This window comes from Chiloscyllium plagiosum, unplaced genomic scaffold (assembly GCF_037043375.1).
Source record: "Chiloscyllium plagiosum isolate Xiang-an unplaced genomic scaffold, Cpla_swu_hap1 HiC_scaffold_19, whole genome shotgun sequence".
NCBI classification, from domain to species: domain Eukaryota; kingdom Metazoa; phylum Chordata; class Chondrichthyes; order Orectolobiformes; family Hemiscylliidae; genus Chiloscyllium; species Chiloscyllium plagiosum.
In genome coordinates, this window is record NW_028270157.1 from 20,864,628 (window position 1) to 20,882,731 (window position 18,104).

At 41.0% G+C, this 18,104-nt stretch overlaps 1 protein-coding gene across 4 annotated transcripts in view; it reads right to left on the reverse strand.

Annotated features, from left to right (window-relative positions):
• Nucleotides 1–17,286, reverse strand: part of LOC122559775 (GAS2-like protein 3) — a 48,690-nt gene extending 31,404 nt beyond the window's left edge. The window contains exon 1 of one of the 4 annotated variants that reach the window (XM_043709777.2): nt 17,226–17,286. The gene's annotated coding sequence lies outside the window, so the exon portion shown is untranslated. Of the gene's footprint in view, nt 1–13,733; nt 13,930–15,011; nt 15,041–17,068; nt 17,206–17,225 lie in introns of those variants that run through there. The other 3 variants (XM_043709778.2, XM_043709782.2, XM_087997102.1) reach the window with 3 other exon arrangements.
• Between the last annotated feature and the right edge of the window lie 818 nt (nt 17,287–18,104).

The window sequence follows — 18,104 nt, forward strand, 5'->3', positions numbered from 1 at the left end:
TTTATTTCTTATTTTTAAAAATATTATTGAAAGGTTTTAAAAGTTCAGTCACCCAATAGTGCATTTCTTGTCTTCAGAATATACTTGTTTATAAAAACAGAGACATAGGCTTAGATTTTATTCATGTGTAACACCACACAGTGTTGCCTTTTAGTTAGATTTGTTTCCTTAACATTTCAGTTCAAAATGTTTTTCTGCCACAACTTGCTGGGAGTATGGGATGATGAGTGTACAGTGGGGACAACAGAGCATCTGGGAGCTTAGTAAATGATGGGACCATCATTATCTCCTTATCCAATGAAATTGGTCAAACTGAGAAAAACAGTGACACTTCACAGTTTCAATTGTAGCTTTCCCAGGTAAAGGTCATGCGACATGAACAGCAACCCTTCAATTAAAACAGCCTTTCAACAGGTAAGTACCAATCCATTGTTTCTTTCACTATTGACATACAACTTTTATTGTCTGAGTTTAATACACCAGACCTTCATGAAGTACAGAGACTTTGAAAAAAGGACAACTGACCCAAAATGGCTGCTGTGATCACCTAAACAAACAACATAAAGTTTAGTTATAAAGGACATTTCTAAAGCACTGAAACATACTGAAGATATCATATCAGACTCAAAACATTAACATTCTTTCTTTCTCTACTAATGCTCTGCAGCCGGACCTGACTTTCTCCAGTAGATTGTTTTTTTTCCCAGATTTCCAGTATCCACAAATGTTATGTTTTTTTAAATAAAAATTAAGGACACTGAAGCAGAGATCTGTGTCACTTGGTTGATACAGACCTTTTGGAAGGTACACGTTGGGATGAAAGACACGTGGAGATCATTCAGCTTTAAACAAAAATACAATGATGTCAGACACTAAAATCCACAAAGGAAGTGTAATTTTTTTTCCTCTAAAGTCTCTCCCACACTTGTGTCCCTTAACCTCAAAAAAACTAGCAACAAGTGAAAATGCAACTTGGAAATGATTATTCACAGGGACTCAAGGGTGCCTGCAAATTTTGCCACTGTTGAAGAAATGCGATGACAACTGAACAGATTTAGGAGAATGATAGCCAGATGTCAGGAGTTAAAATATGAAAAGATGTTATAAAAATTAGGCCTTTTTCTCTAGAATTTGAAGATTAAGAGAGATCTGATCAAAGTCTTCAAGGTATTAAACAGGAAAAGGTGGGGTAGGTTTTATAAAATCATGGATAGGATAAATAGACAAGGTATTTTCCCTGGGTTGGGGGGAGTCCAGAACTAGAGGGCATAGGTTTATGGAGAGAGGGGAAAGATTTAAAAAGAGACCTAAGGGGCAACTTTTTCACACAAATGGTAGTGCGTGTATGGATTGAGCTGTCAGAGGAAGTGGTGGAGGCTGGTACAATTACAACATTTAAAGTATTGGGAATTCTAGAATTAGGGCATAGTCTGAGAATTAGAGCCAGAACATTCAGGAGACATGTTCGGAAGCATTTGATTGCACAAAGGACGGTAGGTGTCTGGAAATCTCTTCCACAAATGGCAGTGTGTGCTGGATTAGCTGTTAATTTTAAATTTGAGACACAAAACTTCTTGCTTAAGAAATAAATTAAGGGATATGGGCTAAAAGCAAGTAGTGGCTTTCTGCTACAGATCAGCCATGATCTCACTGAATAGTGGAGCAGTCTCGAGAGGTTGAATGGCCTACTCCCTTTCCTAAGTTCCAGATGAGACTCAGATCATTCTCAACCCAAGGACATTAAGAACAAGAAAGTGCAACTGCCCTCACCTTCCTGGATATACTAGACATCTCCAACCATTCACTACCCTTCACATGTGGCTGTGTTTGAAGTCATGGTTTCAGAATTTTGGGGTGGCAGCAGTAGTTAACAAAATTCCTTTCACTCAAGAAAGCTCACTTTGTAATTTGACACATCATTTTGGTTTAGTCAATTTCATTTTAGTTTACTGTGCTAACCTGAGTTGATTCCATTCTCAGGTGACTGTTTTGTAGAGTTTGCAGAGATGCAGTGGTTTGCGTTGAGGTTCATCCTGATCACCTCCATGATGTGACAGTCTGTGCTGTCTGGTCTATTGCCCGAGACAAAAACCAACTGTGCCTGGAGGACCATCAATTCTGTGAAAGGTGCTCTTTGGTCGACCTGAAACTTCGTCTTCCAGAACAAGGAGTTGACCCAGACTGAGAGGGGTGGCACGGTGGCTCAGTAGTTTGCACTGCTGCCTCACAGTACCAGGGACCCAGGTTCAATTCCTGCCTCAGGCGACTGTCTGTGTGGAGTTTGCACATTCTCCCAGTGTCAGCGTGGGTTTCCTCCGGGTGCTCTAGTTTCCTCCCACAGTCCAAAGATGTGCAGGTCAGGTGAATTGGCCATGCTAAATTGTCCGTAGTGTTAGATACATTAGTCAGGGGTAAATATACGGTAGGGGAATGGGTTTGGCTGGGTCACTCTTCAAAGGGTCAGTGTGCACTTGTTGGGCTGAAGGGCCTGTTTCCATATTGTACATAATCTAATCTAATCTAAAGAAATAAAAGTACTCAGTGCAGGCGAGCATGCTGTGTTTCAAAATAGAGGAGTGCACTCCCTTCCTCACCTGGTTGTAATAAGATGCAATTTCATGAAACTGGACGGGGGACTGGGAGAGATCCGTCATTTTCTTGATGTTAATGACAGAATTGCACAAAATATTCAGTAATTGTGTAGCATTTCACAAGGAATTCACAATTCCTACCTCACAAATTGAGACTTGCATATTGGCAGCACAATTAAACTCACCATCATTGCCCCTTAAATTCTAGGCTATTGTTGGGGGATCGTCTGATTGCTGTCTGTGCAAACTTGACATGTGCAAATTGACTCCTATGTTTCTTATATCACAACAATGGTTAATAATGCTGAAAGCTGTCTAACCGGGGGTGGTGACAAACTCGTAGTAATGTCACTGGAACCCAGAACACCTGGAGACATGGATCCACAGCAGATGGTGAAATTTACATTCTATAACTGAAAACTAGCCTAACAATAAGCATATAATAAAAGCAGAAAATAATTGCAAGAAAAACTCAGCAGATTTGGCAGCATCCATGGAGAGAAAGCAGAGTTGATGTTTTGAATCCAGTGGCCCTCATTCACATTTTGAAGGAGGGTCACTAGGCACAAAACATAAACTGGTCTGTCAACATCTGTGGAGTTAAAGTTTCTCCAGCATTTTTTATCATTTCAGATCTTCACCATCCACAGTTGTGATTTATTTTAGTGACCACTGTCTATTGTCATCAAAACCCACCTCGCTCACTCCAGTCCTCTCGGAAAGGAAATTTGCCATCCTTAACCACTTTGGCCTTGGTTTCATTTCAGACCAACTGAAATGTGGTTGACTCAACTGTTATCTGGGCAATTAGAGATGGGTAATCAATGCAGTCCTCGCCAACAAAGACCACATCACATATTTTAAAAAATCATTTTTGGAAGGTGGATTTTAAGAGAGAGGCAGAAGGATTTTGATATGATTTATTATTATTGTCACATAAACCTGGGGAGAGTGAAAAGTTTTGTTTTGTGTGCAGTACAAGCAGATCATACCATACAAAGTGCATTAGGGTAATCAAACAGACCTAAGAATACAACGTTACAGCTGCAGAGAAGGTGCATAAAGAGTGAGAGCAACTTTTAATTTTAAAATTGAGAGATCTATTAGGTCTTTCAAGTCTTTTTTAAAGAAAGGTCAGTAAGTCATTTGGATAGTGACCTAAATAAGGCAGAATATGCCTGCAGTGATGTCTTGAAAGTTACAATGGATGACTTTTTGATGCACAGAGTAAACAGAACAAAGTCACTAGTTTTGCTTTGACTTCAGAGCAAGAGAGTTCAGGTTTTTATTTTTAAAATATTGTTGGACCAATCATGGAGTGGATTGCTCCAGCAATTTCTGTTTGTTTTGGATTTCCAGCATCCATGAATCTTTGGTTTTTCTTTTGTCCAGCTGATGAGAAAAGAAAGATTAATTCAGAAGGGAGAACAATATTCTTTTAATAGGAGAACTAATTCAGTTCAGTTGGCCATTCACGTCAAGTTCTTTCTCGCCTCGAGTTTCCAAGCCGGATAAGCTTGCATAGCAGTCTTCAAGTAGTTAGAACGGAAAAATTTAAGCCCTCAGAACTGTGAAAGGTTTATGCCAAGTGCAAAATTGTCTCTGCAGTCCACAGTAAAGAAACTGGACAGCACCAGTCAATTGGAAACTTAAGATTGGAGAAGAAAGACAATTTCTCTGGACTGGAGTTTCTGTAATAGATATGGTTGGGATACAGGTTGAAACTTTCTCTTTTGCTGTTTGCTGCAAGATCTAACTGTCCGAGATATAGAATTTTTTTGTTTGCTTTTTCATCTTTTGTGTAATAAACTTGTGTTGTGTAAGAATATCTACAGCCTATTGTGAATATGCTGTGAGTAACCATGTTAAGTAAACAAAAACATATCATCTATCAATTCAGGTTTCAGTCTCGGATCTGACTTGTTCTGAGGTGCCAACAGTTGGGATTACACTACATTTCAGAAGTACATCACTGGCTCTGAAGTACTTTGGCATGTTGATGTTGTGAAAAGGTGCTACTGAAATGCAATTTTGTCTTTTCTGAAGTGCCACACAGCTGTGACAGAGAGAAATTCTCTTTGACCAGCTTTCAGACTGGCATTCGGTAGGCTTTTTTCCAAAGAAAAACTGTTCAGCAACAGATTCTGGCCTTGTTGCACTGATTCAGCTGAGGTCATGGAGCGAATTGAGAAATGCCCACAAGGCAGAACATAACAGTCTGAAAAGTTGCTACTCAGATAGGAAAGAAAACAAGTTTTTGCATTTATTTGGGTCTTTCACAACCCCAGGATGTTCCAGTGCTGTACCTGTACTTCAGTATGCAGCAATTCATTTGCATAATGCAAATTCCCACATATCACAGTGTGACAATGATTAGATCACCTGGTTGCTGTTGAACAGGGAGGAAATCCTGCTTATCCTCATGATCACAGCATTACTTAACATAGTGACTGGCATTTCATACTGAATATAATTCAAATCTTAGTAGTCAAACAAGCTTTCTATTAGAATAATCACTCATTATTCACAGCAAACCCATTGTCAAACAATACTGACCAATTTGTTAATTAATATAACAAACCACCTCAAAATCAAAGTAACTTTTCCAATATAGTGACTGCAGTATTTTCCTTTTGAATCAAATATGTTTCAAAGTATCCTTCTAAATGCGAATAGATACAGGCCCAGCCTGTCAAGCCTTGCCTCGTAGAATAACTGTCCCAAACCCATGAAGCAGTCAAGCAAGCCTTCCTTGAACTGCACTTACACCTTTTCTTAAATGGGGTGTCCAAAACCTCTCAGTATTCCCAGATGTGATTTCACCACAGTATACAAATAATCTCTACTTTGATGTTTATTCCTCCTTGCAATAATCTACAGCATTTCCAATCTCCTGCTGTACCGAATAACACGTTGATCATTTCCATACCCAGGACTCCCAGATCCCTGAATACCACAGAGTTTCCCTCCATTTAACAATAAATAAATATTCTTTCTGCCTAAGTGGACAAGTTCATATTTACCCACTTCATATTCCACCTGCCAATTTTTTGCCCGTGTACTTACCCATCTACATTCCTTTTGCAGACCCCTTGCATCCTTTTCACAAACCACTTGCCTATCTATCTTCTTATCAGCAAATTTAGCAATCATACATTCAGTACTTTCATCCATTTTATTAATAGGAATTGTAAATAATTGAGACCTCTATACTGATTTCTGTTGGGCACAATTTGTCACAGCTTGTGAAACAAAAAGTGGCCCAATTATTTCCATCCTTTGTTTCTTGTCAACTAACCAATCTTCACTCCATGCCAATGCATCAGTTAACTTCTCCAAAGAAAAAATACATAGAATCATAGATGTACAGTATGGAAACAGACCTTGGGTCCAACCCGTCCATGCAGCCAGGTATCCCAACCCAATCCAGTCCCATCTCCACTTGGCCCGTATCCCTCCAAACCCTTCCTATTCACATACCCATCCAAATGCCTCGTAAATGTTGCAATTTTACCAGCCTCCACTACATCCTCTGGCAGCTCATTCCATACACGTACCACCCTCTGTGTGAAAACGTTGCCCCTTAGATCTCTTTTATATCTTTCCACTCTCACCCTAAATCTATGCCCTCTAGTTCTGGACTCCCCAACCACAGGAAAAAGACTTTGCCTATTTACCCTATCCATGCCCCTCAATTTTGTAAACCTCTATAAGGTCACCCCTCAGCCTCTGACGCTCCAGGGAAAACAGCCCCAGCCTGTTCAGCCTCTCCCTTTTGCTCAAAACCTCCAACCCTGGCAACATTCTTGTAAATCTTTTCTGAACCCTTTCAAGTTACACAATATCTTTCCGACAGGAAGGAGACCAGAATTGCACACAATATTCCAACAGTGGCCTAACCAATGTCCTGTACAGCCGCAACATGACCTCCCAACTCCTGTACTCAATACTCTGACTAACAAAAGAAAGCATACCAAACGCCTTCTTCACTATCCTAGCGACCTGAGACTTCACTTTCAACAAGCTATGAACCTGTACTCCAAGGTCTCTGTTCAGCAACACTCTCTAGGACCTTACCATTAAGTGTACAAGTCCTGTGAAGATTTGCTTTCCCAAAATGCAGCACCTCACATTTATCTGAATTAAACTCCATCTGCCACTTCTCAGACCATTGGCCTATCTGGTCAAGATCCTGTTGTAATCTGAGGTAACCTTCTTCGCTGTCCACTACACCTCCAATTTTGGTGTTATCTGCAAACTTACTAACTGTACCTCTTATGCTTGCATCCAAATCATTTATGTAAATGACAAAAGGTAGGGGGCCCAGCACTGATCCTTGTGGCACTCCACTGGTCACAGGTCTCCAATCTGAAAAACAACCCTCCACCACCATCCTCTGTTTTCTACCTTTGAGCCAGTTCTGTATCCAAATGGCTAGTTCTCCCTGTATTCCATGAGATCTAACCTTGCTAATCAGTCTCCCATGGGCAACCTTGTCGAACGCCTTACTGAAGTCCATATAGATCACATCTGCTACTCTGCCCTCATCAATCCTCTTTGTTATTTCCGCAAAAATATCAATCAAGTTTGTGAGACATGATTTCCCATGCACAAAGCCATGATGACTATCCCTAATCAGTCCTTGTCTTTCCAAATACATGTACATCCTGTCCCTCAGGACTCCCTCCAACAACATGCCCACCACCGACTTCAGGCTCACTGGTTAATAGTTCCCTGGCTTGTCCTTACCACCCTTCTTAAATAGTGGCACTAAGTTAGCCAACATCCAGTCTTCTGGCACCTCACCTGTGACTATCGATGATACAAATATCTCAGCAAGTGGCCCAGCAATCACTTCTCTAGCTTCCCAGTGTTCTCGGGTACACCTGATCAGGTCCTGGGGATTTATCCACCTTTACCCGTTTCAAGACATCCAGCGCTTCCTCCTCTGTAATCTGGACATTTTGCAAGATGTACCATTTATTTCCCAACAGTCTATATCTTCCATATCCTTTTCCACAGTAAATACTGATGCAAAATATTCATTTAGTATCTCCCCATTTTCTGCGGCTCCACACAAAGGCCACCTTACTGACCTTTGAGGGGCCCTATTCTCTCCCTCGTTACCCTTTTGTCCTAATGTATGGGTGAAAACCCTTTGGATTCTTCTTTATTCTATTTGCCAAAGCTATCTCATGTCCCCTTTTTTCCCTCCTGATTTCCCTCTTAAATATACTCCTACTTTTTTTATACTCTAAGGATTCACTCGATCTATCCTGTCTATACCTTACATATGCTTCTTTCTTTTTCTTAACCAAACCCTCACTTTCTTTAGTCATCCAGCATTCCCTACACCTACCAGCTTTTCCTTTCACCCTAACAGGAAGATACTTTCTCTGGATTCTCATTATCTCATTTCTGAAGGCCTTCCATTTTCCAGCCATCCCTTTACCTGCGAACATCTGCCCCCAAATCAGCTTTCGAAAGTTCTTGTCTAATACTGTAAAAATTGGCCTTTCTCCAATTTAGAACTTCAACTTTTAGATCTGGTCTATCCTTTCCATCTCTATTTTAAATCCAATAGAATTATGATCGCTGGCCCCAAAGTGCTCCCCAACTGACACCTTAGTCACCTGCCCTGCCTTATTTCCCAAAAGTAGGTCAGGTTTTGCACCTTCTATAGTCGGTACATCCACATACTGAATCAGAAAATTGTCTTGTACACACTTAAATTCCTCTCCATCTAACCCCTTAAAACTATGGCAGTCCCAGTCTATGTTTGGAAAGTTAAATTCCCCTACCATAACCACCACATTATTCTTACAGATAGCGGAGATTTTCTTAAAAGTTTGTTTCTCAATTTCCCTCCGACTATTAGGGGGTCTATAATATAATCCCAATAAAGGTGATAATCCCTTTCTTATTTCTCAGTTCCACCCAAATAACTTCCCTGGATGTATTTCCAGGAATATCTTCCCTCAGCACAGCTGTAATGCTATCCCTTATCAAAAACACCACTCCCCTCCTCTCTTGACTCCCTTTCTATCCTTCCTGTAACATTTGTATCCTGGAACATTAAGCTGCCAGTCCTGCCCATGCCTGAGCCATGTTTCCATAATTGCTATGATATCCCAGTCCCATGTTCCTAACCATGCCCCGAGTTCATCTGCCTTCCCTGTTAGGCCCCTTGCATTGAAATAAACGCAGTTTAATTTATTAGTCCTACCTTGTCCCTGCTTGCCGTGACTGTTTGACTCCCTTCTGTTCTCAACTGTACCAGTCTCAGATTGATCTCTTTCCTCACTATCTCCCTGGATCCCACCCCCCTCACCTTACTAGTTTAAATCTTCCAGACCAGCTCTAACAAAAATTTCCCAGCTAGTATATTAGTCCCCTTCCAATTTAGGTGCAATCCATCCTTGTCCAGGTCACTTCTACCCCAAAAGAGATTCCAATGATCCAAAAATGTGAATCCTTCTCCCAGACACCAGCTCCTCAGCCATGCATTCATCTGCTCTATCCTCCTATTCCTGCCCTCACTAGCTTGTAGCACTGGGAGTAATCCAGATATTACTACCCTTGAGGACCTCCTTTTTAGATTTCTGCCTAAGTCTCTAATCTCCGTTCAGAATCTCAACCTTTTCCCTTCCTATGTCATTGTCCACATTGGAACCAATGATCTCTTGCTGGTCCCTCTCCTCCATGAGAACATTCTGCACCCTCTGAGACATCCTTGATCCTGGCACCAGGGAAACAACACACCATTCTGCTTTTTCTCTGCTGGCCACAGAAACGTCTGTCTGTATCTCTGATTACAGAATCCCCTAACACAATTGATCTCTTGGAAGCCAATGTACCCCTCGTTGCATTAGAGCCAGTCTCAATACCAGAAACTTGGCTGTTCGTGCTACGTTCCCTTGAGAATCCATCACCCCCTACATTTTCCAAAACAGCATACTTGTTTGAAATGGGTATATCCACAAAAGACTCCTGCCCTAGGTACCTACCTCCCTTACCCTTCCTGGAGTTAACCCATCTATGCTACTATATCTGAGACTTTCCCCCCTTCCAAAACTGCCATCCATCACATACTGTTGCAAATTCTTCATCGCTTCTAACTGTCTGTCCAACCGATCTGATAAGATTCACATCCAACAGCATTTATGGCAGATATAATCTGCAGTAACCCTTAAACTCTCTTTAGATTCCCACATCTGACAACAAGTACATATTACTGTACTAAAGGCCATTTTTGCTCCTTCACTATCTGCAGACCCAGAAATAACACCGTCTTACTCTTCTACAAAACATTGCCCCAGGTTAAATTAATAGTTATACCTTATATTTTAAAGTTTAATCAAGAGACATATCTCCAAAAACATAATCAAGAAAGAACCCACTCTACTCACTACTGCAGCCTTTCTGTTGTACACACTTAAAACAACGATTAACTTATCTGACTCTGTGCTGTGAACTTCGTCCAAACAGGTTCCTCCAAGATTAGTTACGAATTTCACTTAATTTTCCCAGACGCACTCTGATGTCCAGCGATATATGCATTCAAAAACAGCAAAGGCAGTAACTGTGCAGGTTGTCTCTCTCTCTCTCTCTCCTGCACTGTCCTCACCATATGCTTCCTTTGTCTGCTTTTCTCCCTTTTAAAACTGCTGTTGTTTTGACTTTTTTTTTCCCAAAGTTCCAAAACAATGCAACAGCATATAAAACAGTAATTGCTGCTCCTGGAATTTGAGGAAATCACCTCCAGCACCTAAAATACCTCAAAAAAAAAAAAAAAAAAAAAAAGGAGCAGCTGTTACAGCCAGAAATTTTTCCCACCCTCCATCTTGGATTTCCCAGAAGTGAATACTTATTTTGTGCAGTAATCTTTGATGTGGCATCTTGTCAAATACCTTCCCAAAGTATACACTCCAAAGCCTGCCTTCTACATAGCTTACTGCTTCTTCAAAAACCTTAAATTAGTCAAAGCTGATACCTATCACAAAACCCTTTTAATTCTGCATGATTGCCTTATGATCTTCCAAGTGCCTTATTATAATTTCCTCAATAATAGATTCTCCCATCTTTCCATGACAGACATTATACCTATAGTTTCATGCTTTGTCTGTCTCCTTCTTTGAACAGAAGAGTAAACTCTTGCTATTTCCCAATATTATTCTTCATTTGAGATTCTGAAAGATCCAATGGCTCAAGTGGTTTGGGATTCTAAGGGGCTAACAAGATAGCTGTACCAATTTGCTGGCACATGCACAATGGGCTGAATAGCTTCCTTTATCATATGATTCTAATACATCAGTTTTATAAATGACCTCAAACAGCTTTCAAAACAAGTCAATATATTCTTGGCCACCAGCTAGAAGGACAGGAACAGTAGATGCATAGAGACATTTACCTGCAAGGTCCCCTCCAAAGCCCACACCATTCTAACTTGGAACTATAATCATTCTTTCACTGTCACTAGGTCAAACTCCTGGAACACTCTCCCAAACCATGGATCGATGCTACATGGACTGCATCAGTTTGAGGCCTAGGTTCACTGTCATATTCAGGAGGGCAATCAGATGGGCAAATGCCAGCGAGATCAACAATACATCTCTCGGTGCTACATCTGGGCCACTTTGCACCTTGCTAAATTAAGCCTTCAATTGTGTACTGTCAAAACTGAAAAAAGCTGATCAAAAGTTGAAATGCAGGTCACATATGCTGTTATCTCAGTCATAACCAGATAGAGATGTACAGCATAGAAACAGACCTTTTGGTCCAACTCGTCCATGCCAACCAGATTCATCTAGTCCCATTTGCCAGCACTTGGTCCATATCCCTCTAAACCTCTCCTATTCATATACCTGTTCAGATGACTTTTAGATGTTGTAATTCTACTAGACAACACCATTTCCTCTGGTAGCTCATTCCATACACGCACCACTCTGCGTGGAAAAAAGTGCCCCTTCGGTCCCTTTTAAATCTCTCTCCTCACCTATGCCTTCTAGTTCTGGACTTCTGCCACCCCACGGAAGAGACTTTGTCTATTTACCCCAGCCATGCCCCTCATGATTTTATAAACCTCTGAGATCACCCCTCAGCCTCCAATGCTCGAGGGAAAATCAGCCCCAGCCTATTCAGCCTCTCCCTATAGTTAAAATCCTCCAACACTGGCAACATCCTTGTATAAAGTTAGAAGTCATGCAACACCAGGTCATCGTCTAATAGGTTTGTTTGGAAGCACTAGCTTTTGGAGCACTCTGTATGATAACCTGGTGTTGCGTGATTTCTAACTTTGTACACCCCAGTCCAACACCAGCACCTCCAAATCATAACATCCTCAAATCTTCTCTGAACCCTTTCAAGTTTCACCCTGAACCCCTCACTAATTTTCATTAGCCAAAGAAACATTAACCTTGCACAGGCATTTAACAAATTCAGGATCATTCCCCTGAAAATTATCAAGGAAAATTAAGTGTATTTTGAAGATCTCAGCCATGCAGAAAACAAAAGCATTCGACTTACAGAAGAGACAGCCCAGAAACAGACAACTAGCCTATTGGTCTATGGCAGAATACATGATCTACATAAGCATCCTCCATTCCAGTTTCATCTCACCCCATCAACATTCTCTCCTGTATTAAATCCAATGTTTAAGCGAGATAGATTTTTGATTGACAAGTGAGGCAAGGTTTCTGAGATGCAGGTATGAAAGTGGAGTTGAGGCCACAATCAGATCAATCATGAATAGTGCAGCAAGCTACAAAGGCTAACTGGCCTAGTCCTGCTCTCATCACTAAATCTAAAATAGCTATGATCTTGAAATATACAGTGGTAAACTTCTATGAATTTGACAATACCAAGAGCTGAGTATTCATGTGCAATTGAATGCATGCCATGGATTCAACTTTATAATCCTCACTTTAAAGCCTAGAAATTCACCATGGCCTGTGAAATCTCCATCATGAAGTATTGAGGAAGAGTCTTACATTCACAAATCAACTCAATGTCCCAAAAAAAAGTAGAAAATAGTCAGAGTGGACCATTTGCCTCTTCAAGCCTACTCTGCTGTTCAATATGATCGTAGCTAGTCATCCATCTCAGTAGCCTGTACCAGCTTTCTCCCCACATCTTTGGATCTTAGCCCTAAGAACCCATATATATGATCCCTTCTTAAATATTCAACATTTTGGCCTCAATCACTGTTAGAGAATTCTACACACACTCCACTCTCTGGGTGAAGAAATCTTCCTATCTCCATCCTAAATAGATTGTACACCCTGTATCTTCAGACTGTGTCCCTGGCTCTGCACTTCCAGGTCAATCAGAACATGTTTTTTTGCATTTACCCTATCTTGTCTTGTTAGACTTTTATAGGTTTCCATCAAATCCCATCTCATTCTTCAAAACACCAATGAATATTGCCCTTACCAATCAAATCTCTCTTCATACGTCAGTACTGCCATACGAGGAGTCAGCCTGGTAAACCTTTGTTGCACTCCCTCCATAGCCAAAACATCCTTTCTCAAATAAGGAGACCAAAACTCCACACAGTACTCAAAGTCTGGGCTCACCAATGCCAAAAAACAATTGGCTGTATAGTCACTATTGCAATGTGGGAAGTATCATCTCACCCGCATATAGCGAGCTCTTACAACCAACAACCTGTTTTCGTGACCTTGTCTGAGGGATAAAATAAGGTCCAAGATAACATGGAAAATACACCACCTCCTCTTCAAAAGGAGTGGCATGGAACCTTTAACCACCAACTAAGAGGGCAGGCAAGGTCACACCTGAAAGACAGCACCTCCAAAAGTGCCACATTCTGACATCACTGAACTAAAGTGTCAGTCTGCACTTTGTACTCAATTTTATGAAAACACTTGAACCCCATTGCATTCAGTTAGATGAGTGCTACCCACTGAGCTAAGGCGGACAATAGAGCACATCCTGAGTCTAAACCCATCAATACAGCTCACAATATCTCACATCATTGAAAACATTCACCAAAATGCATGTAAATATCAGGAATTTATATTTGTGAATGTTGAAATTATGAAAAATAGAAATTAATATTTCTGTACTACACTGCACCACACACAATACAACAAACTTGAAGTAAATTAGATTCTCCCAACTTGCCTGGATCAATGCAGTTCCAACAACATAAGATGCTTGGCACCATCCAGAACAAAGCTGCTCGCTTGATTAGCACCACATCCATAAGCATCCACTCCCTCCACTAATGTTCAGTAGCAGTCGTGTGTACAATCTACAAGATGCACTGCAGGAATTCACCAAAGATCCTTCCACAGCACCTTCCAAACCCACGACCATCTAAAAGTAAAGGGCAGCAGGGCTTTCAACCACAACCTCTGACTTAAGAGAGGGAAACTGCTCCTCATTGAGCCAGCATGCCACTTATGATTACAACACGTGTTTATTTTCATTCCTATCCCAATAGACAAACATTATATGCCCTTGAACAATTCTGTCTTTTGTCACATTAGATTGGGAGTGGTTAGGCTACAGGCAAATTTGTTGTTGCACAGACGAACAAACGTGACTCATTTTTGTAATGACGACAACCAGAAGAATGTTCAAGTTCCTTTTTTCAAAAATAAATTCTTAGCTGTTTGAAAAGGAGAAAGATCCAAGTGCACAAAACTGAAGAACAGAACAAAGTGTATGTGCCTTGATACATGCTTAAGGAAACAAGTCTTTCTGCATGGATTAATTGAAATCTGGAACTTTTTGCACTGATTAGTGTTATATTCTCATTGGTTTGTTCAAATCCCTCCATGACCTCAGCCCTCCTGTCAGTAACTTCATGCCCTGCAAGCTAAGGTATTTGCATTCTACCAATTTTGACTGCTGGAGGATGCCTGACTTCAATCACTCCAAAATTAGCAGCTGCACTTTAATTGCCTGAACCCTAAACATTCAAATTCCCTGTCCACCTCTCTCTCCCCTCTTTAGAGATTTTAAATCTACTTCATTAATCTGGCCAAACAGCTCGTACAGTTTTGTTTTTAAAAGACAGACTTTCCCTGTAAACTAATCTGTTCAATATAATACACAGGAGTGAAGGGACAAAAGCGTTTTAAAAAACAAAAACAGCAAAAGACAATTTCCATTTGATCCTGGACTATACACAATGAACTTAGTTAATTTTTGATTTATTGGCAGCCATATACAACAGTGAACACTGAACAGGAGGCATGACTGAAACTTGGCAAGAACTGAAATGCTATTGCATCACGTAAACCTGACTGCGATAATTTTGTGTTGTGTTTAGTAACCATTAATGGGTACAGAATGCCCAATTAACAAAATATGCCTGCTTGGCACATCACAGTACATGGTCTGTCACAGCATTTAACAGTACAAAAGTACTCAAGTATTTAACAAAGACTGTACCTTGCAATTCGCAGGAAAGGTCTGCAGCATGATTTTCCAACTCACAAATCCAGACTTTGAATAGCAATTAACCTCTGAATGAGATCACCCAACATTCACTTATCAACTGAAGTGCTGTAGCCTTAAAGGGATATGCCTGCATACAGGCAATCGAACACTGTCCTTATTCAAAAAGATTTGAAGTTTTCAAATTCCCTATCCTACATAGCTCTGCATGCTCAGTTGTTGCATATATTTAGTACTGAGATCAATGGATTTTGAACACTGAAGGAATTTGGAGATATAGGAATGAGACAGGAAGGCGGATTCAGGCAGCTCATTATCTTGAACTTATCAAATGGTGAAGCAAGGGGTCTCGTGGTCTCTTCCAGCCCCTACTTTTTCTATTCCAAAACAACACTGCATCTTGCATCTGTATTTGGGGCAAGACTGGCTCATTACTCAGAGACATGACTCCAGTGGTTATTGGAATTTAAATTTCAACTAATACATTGCAGATTTAATTTAAAGCCAATCTGAATCCATCAGTAATGGCAGATAGAAATGACTCAGATGTTTACAAGAACCTGGTCCATTAATGCACTTTAACGAAGGAAAACTGCTGACCTTACCTAATCTGACTACCTGTGACTTCACACTCTCAACACTGATTACTCCTAAACGCACTCAAATGACCGAGCAAACTACTCCATTCAAATGCAACTGGGGATGAGCAAAATATTGGCCTTGCCAGTGACTCTCTCATTCCATGAAAGAAAGAAAATAACTTCATTCCTTTAAAACGGTAAAAACCCCAATGTTCTTCATAGGTGCCTAATCAGAAATAGTTTGACGCCAAGGCACAAAAGTAGACTGTTAGTTCAAGTGACCAAAAGCTGGGGAAGAGAGTATAAAAGGGGTAAAGCTTCACAAGTGATGATCTGGGGTCAGAGTGAAAGAGGACTTTCTGTTCATTCTAAAATCCACATGGTTTACCCCACTGCATTCAAAAGGCAGTCACAACACAAGCTCCTTTTAAGTAGCTTTATATTTCAAATGCAAGGTATTGATTTGAGGAACCCAAGTTTGGGAACTTGAGTTAGTAGAGGTAACTTTGTCTATTATGACATCATCAACTGAAAAGGTGAAACTTAAGAAATTTAAAATATCACAGAGGATAGCAGATGTAAAAATATTTAGACAGATTTACAGCACTCAAAGGCACAAACTTAATTGCACTAACAGGGCATGGATAGGCACTAGAATGCAATTTTAACATTCATTTAAAATATAATGTTTTGCTGCTTGATACAATAATCCCCTGCCCAGCCTTTGTGTAGCTTCATCTTCACAATTAGACCTTTCCCCATACCCCCCAGCCTTGCCCAGTAAAAGCCCATCCATCCCTTCTCACCCCTTGCTCCCAATGTCACTATTATCCACTTGTTACCTGTTCTTCAGTGTTTTAAATTCACAAATCCATGATAACAAGGCTCAACCTCACCTTTCTTTTCTCTATCCTACATTCCAGCTCCTAAATCTGTGCCAGCTCAAACACAAACACAATTGCCCTGATTGGCATCACCCAGTGTTGGAGCTTCACTACAACTTCAATCCCACAAGTAATAGATTGGAAATTTCAACACTGAGTACCTACTCCCCACCCAGGCATATCCACAGCAGTCCTCCATCCCTTATACCCCTCTAACCCTCTGCATTCCTAACCCCTCTAGCCATCTTATAAACTCCCCTGTACCCCATCTAGCCCCTGGATCCTCATTATCCTACTGCAATTCTCCTGCATTCAATCTGTAAACCTTATACCCTCCCTGCACTTGCTTTAAACCCCTGTATCATCCCATACGCACTCTACCCTCCTCTACCTCCCTTTTATGCCTTCAAATCACTTTGTACTTGTCTTTACCAAACTTATATCTCCCCCGTATCTGCTACAACCCTCCCCATATCCACATTAATCCCCAAATAACCTCACTATACCCATAATAATCGCCAAATCACCTCGCTATATCCACGTTAACCCCCATACGACTTCTCTGTATTCACTAAACCCTGTGTACCTTCCTACATATCCATTTCCGACCACCTGCTGCTCTCCGCCGTACCATCCTGAACCCCACAGGTAACTTCACCTGTAGCGTTTATAGTAACTCCTTCCCGGGGAGCGGCAGAAACTTTGTCTCTAAAATGTAACGAGAGAAAGAGACAAAGTATCACCTGAAGATCCGCCAGTGGCCGCGCTCCCCGGCTCCTCCAGGGTCCTGCTGTCCTCCCGCCCTACTCCGGACTGGATAATCCCTCACTACCCACCTCCTGTCAGTTTGCGCTGGGCTCGACTCCGCCAGGGTCCTCCCTCCCACGCACCTCATTCATTGTTGAACCGCCCTTGATCCGGCAGAAAGCGCTATTCGAATTAGCCAATAACAACGCGAGCTTCGGCGAGTGGGTGTGGTTTATAGAGGGGGCGGGGCATCATTGAAAGAAGGCAGTGTCTGCACTTTTCCAAAACTGTCACGAGGGATTCTAAAGTACACATACTGCACAAATACACTTTACTTTTAGACGCCAATTATTACTGTTTGTCTTGTAAGCACATATAAATTATGATAGGAGTATTCTGTAAAGTCATCAGGCAAATTTAAACTCCAATGACTTGGGTATATAAATATCAGGAGCAAGTTAAACAGGTATGTGACAATAAAATCTGAATCCAAAAATCTAAATCTTGGGAAGTCACAATTCAGACCACACCTAGAACCCACACCATTGGCGGAGGCAGGATATAAAGTGTTCGAGCTCCTCCTCCATTTGCTTCTGATCACCAGGTCTGCCGCATCTTTATTATCATTTTTTAACATCAAAATTCACCCTACCTTCTTTTGATGGCTTTAGGGAAGGAGACTGTGCTGCAGTGGAGAATGCGGTGTAGCACAACCACCTGATGAAGGAGCAGCACTCCAAAAGCTAGTGTTTCCAATTAAACCTGTTGGATTATAACCTGATGTTGTGTGATTTTTAACTTTGTACAGCCCAGTCCAACATTGGCATCTACAAATCATAGATCCAGCCGTTCCTCGTGGCTACATTCCCTTGGGT